The sequence below is a fragment of the Rousettus aegyptiacus genome, unplaced genomic scaffold, assembly GCF_014176215.1.
Source record: "Rousettus aegyptiacus isolate mRouAeg1 unplaced genomic scaffold, mRouAeg1.p scaffold_m13_p_4, whole genome shotgun sequence".
Classification (NCBI taxonomy): Eukaryota; Metazoa; Chordata; class Mammalia; order Chiroptera; family Pteropodidae; genus Rousettus; species Rousettus aegyptiacus.
Window position 1 is genome coordinate 159,297,632 of NW_023416307.1, and position 2,900 is coordinate 159,300,531.

The 2,900-nt window shown below is 57.3% G+C and overlaps 1 pseudogene; it reads right to left on the reverse strand.

The window, feature by feature from the left end:
• Positions 1-836: 836 nt before the first annotated feature.
• Positions 837-953, reverse strand: LOC118601953 (annotated as a pseudogene).
• Positions 954-2,900: the final 1,947 nt, after the last annotated feature.

Sequence of the window (2,900 nt, forward strand, 5' to 3'; positions counted from 1 at the left end):
AGACTCCGTGCCTCCTGGTCACATGTCTCGGTCCCCTCCAGGAAGCTGAATATGCGGGCGGAGGAGGACACGGCCCCACCCGCTACGGGGCCCTCGGAGACTCGAGCAACACCAGACGCCGAGGCGTCGGCAACATTTCTATGAAAAAGCGAGCGTTATGTTTCATCAACCAAATGACAGGTTTCCTAAGACAATATGACTTATTCACAAGCTGGTGCCAGTCTATACTTTGACAGTGTCTTATTTCATTCTGTTCGGAGACTATAGTTTGCCAACAGCTGAGATTATCCCTGATCAACCGTCAGATTATTCCTGGGGTGCCGAACGCGGCCCTGCGCACAGGTGGGACAAAGGGTGACAAGGCATCCATTTAGGAGAATAAACCAGACATTGATTTCGACGGTGCAGACGTCTAAGTCATTTTGCCTTGGGTGTTCACCTGTCTTCTGGACCAAGCAGGCGACAGTATGACAATGTTTGCCTTGAAATATAAACTTATGGAGGAGACGCGCTCCTTTAACTGTCACCCAGCTAACAGAGTTGTCTGAAATACCAGAAAATAATTCATGTAAAGTCATAAAGCATTCGTTCATCAGCTTCCCAGAAAGGAGTTCATAAAAGACTCATATTGATAACAGGCTAATTTTCTCTTCTTATTTCAAGATATTCTATTCATAAACATTAGGAAAAAATTCAACTGACTCAATCTAGGCAAACCAGAATATTTAATATCATTTTAAATTATTTATTATTATTATTATTATTATTATTATTTTAGTTTTGGTTGACCTCACAGATTGCAAGGACTTTGTCAGTTTACAATCCCTTATTCTTTAGGCCTACAGCACCTGGTCTTCCTAGGTGGTCTCCCATCCCAGTACTAACCAGGCCCCACCCTGCTTAGCTTTGAGATCAGACAGGCCCGGCGTGTTCAGGGCGGCGTGGCCCTAGAGAGTGTTTGACATTATAATTCCATATTCTTGGATTCTGATTCTTTTTGTTCTAAAATGTATCGCTGGCAAAATATGTTCATCCCGTTAACAAGCAATCAAGAGCCGAGGTCATGAGCTCCCGGCCTTGTGCGCCTCGCGGGTCTCCCAGACGCCTGGCCGTCCACTGGCTCACGGTCCCCGGGGTCAGGAAGGTCGCCAGCGCCGCGAAGCCCACGCCGGGGTGGACGCCGCAGACGCTGCAGGTGCCGCCGGGGAAGCGGGCCGGACGCGGACGGTGCGCGGCCCGGGCTGCTGGCCGGGGGTCCGTCCCCGGGCAGGATGGTGTTGGGGTCCCTCCCCGGGCGGGACGCCGTTCCGTGCAGAGGGAGGAGCCGTGCAGAGGACCGAAGGGACGACAGGAGACGGCGGGGAGCGGCGCACACTCGGCGGCCCCGGACTTACTCGTCTGGAGCTGGACGGCTTCGTGGGGAGAGAGTCGGGGGGAGCGGCGCCCGCCGCCTCCCCCCTCGCGACCCGGTTAACCGCAGGGACCTGCCGCGTGCGGGGCGCGCGGGTCTCGGTCGCCCCAGCGCTGCCGGCGGCGATGCGCGTGGATTCGGTTCCGGTCCGCTGCGTCCTCTGAGCGTCTCGGGGCGGCCAGGTCGGGGTGGCGACCCGCGCACCCCCTCCGGGCGCCTCGCCGCTCGCCCCCAGCGCTGCGGGGTCGCTCGGGGTTTGCCAGACGCGCAGGTGCGTCGTGCAGGGCGCGATCAGACTCAGAGAGGGAGGCGGCCGCTCAGCGGTGCCCTGGGGGGCCCAGGGCCACTATGCCTGCTAACGAACGCGCGGGGAGCCCTGGGCGACCCAGGCCCCCTGGACCCTAATTTCGGCGAGGTGACCCCTCGCGCGGGCGTCTCTAACATACCGCGTGGCGTCTCTAATACACCGCGCCGCGTCTCTAGGATACCGCGCCGCGTCTCTAGGATACCGCGCCGCGTCTCTAGGATACCACTTCCTAAGGAGAAGCCCCGATCGGCTCCCATCTTCCACGTCCCAGGTGTGCCGCTTCCCTCGTCTTCTCCATCCGATGAAATAACAGAAGTCGGACGCCTCGCCCCCCTCGGAGCCTGCCGCGGGCCGGCCTCCGTGAGGCCGCAGGTGCCCCCCGCCTGCCGCCAGCCCCGGCCGGCCGCGGCTCTGCGCCTCAGGGGCGGCTGTGCGCAGCTCTGGCTCCGGGCGCGTCAGCGGGACGAACGTCCGGTTCCTGGCTCCTGGGAGCCCGGCCGCCGCGCGGTCCTCAGAGGAAAACACGCAGCACGCTGGGAACCCACACCCCGCTTCTGGGGGCCCGAGCGGTGGCGGAGCAGCCGGCCCCCCCCTCCCCCTCCCCCCGCCCCGCGGTCCCTGCGGCCCCGGGGGCCGGGCGCGCGCTGAGCTCTGCCCCTGCTCCGGGCGTTTGCAGACTTTCTCAGGATTCGGCGCAGGAGGCAGTTTTCCAGGGCACGTGATCGCTGGGCCTGGTGGCGGCCCCGCGTGATTCTCTGTCACAGCTCCTGCCTCGTTCCCTTCAGCGCCCGCCACGATTGTCATTGTTACCTTGGCAGGGTGGGGGGATTTGGCTGGCTTATTACCTTCTCCTACCTTGGTACGTGTTTCTCCTCGCCACTATTTTTTTGCAGAGCCAAGCATAATGTATAGAACACGGTAAATAATCAATAAATGCTTCTTGAACGGTTTCGTGAATTATAAATGTAGATCTATTTAATGAGTCGTTGCGACATTTCTAACCTCAGTGTAAACAGAAAGGTATATTTAAAAAAAGGTAAATGACATTTTTTTTTTCATTTTCGACATACAAAATTTTTATTTTATAGCATATTTGTTTTCCTTACCTTAAATACTCACTTCATGAGAGCTAAAATGAAGTGCTCGTGTAAATAAATATAAGGTAACATGCTATAAAAAAAC